This window comes from Acyrthosiphon pisum, chromosome A3, assembly GCF_005508785.2.
Source record: "Acyrthosiphon pisum isolate AL4f chromosome A3, pea_aphid_22Mar2018_4r6ur, whole genome shotgun sequence".
Classification (NCBI taxonomy): Eukaryota; Metazoa; Arthropoda; class Insecta; order Hemiptera; family Aphididae; genus Acyrthosiphon; species Acyrthosiphon pisum.
The window spans coordinates 10,919,047-10,919,301 of NC_042496.1; positions in this window are offsets into that span (position 1 = coordinate 10,919,047).

Consider the following 255-nt stretch of genomic DNA (forward strand, 5'->3'; position numbering starts at 1 on the left):
GACTGTTTAACCCTCACTCTGTCTGCCTCACAATCCTTTTTTCGGTATAGTATCAAATATTATTATGTTATCCCGTACCATTATATACATTACCTACCCTCGAGAAACGTAATTATTTTGTTTTTTATGGTTTTTTTTTTTCTATTCGATGACGACAACCATGTAATCCTCCGGACAGACTATACGTATAATATTATATACAACTAAACCTGTAATGCATTGAAAATATATGAAATACCGACTGGAATTACGCCG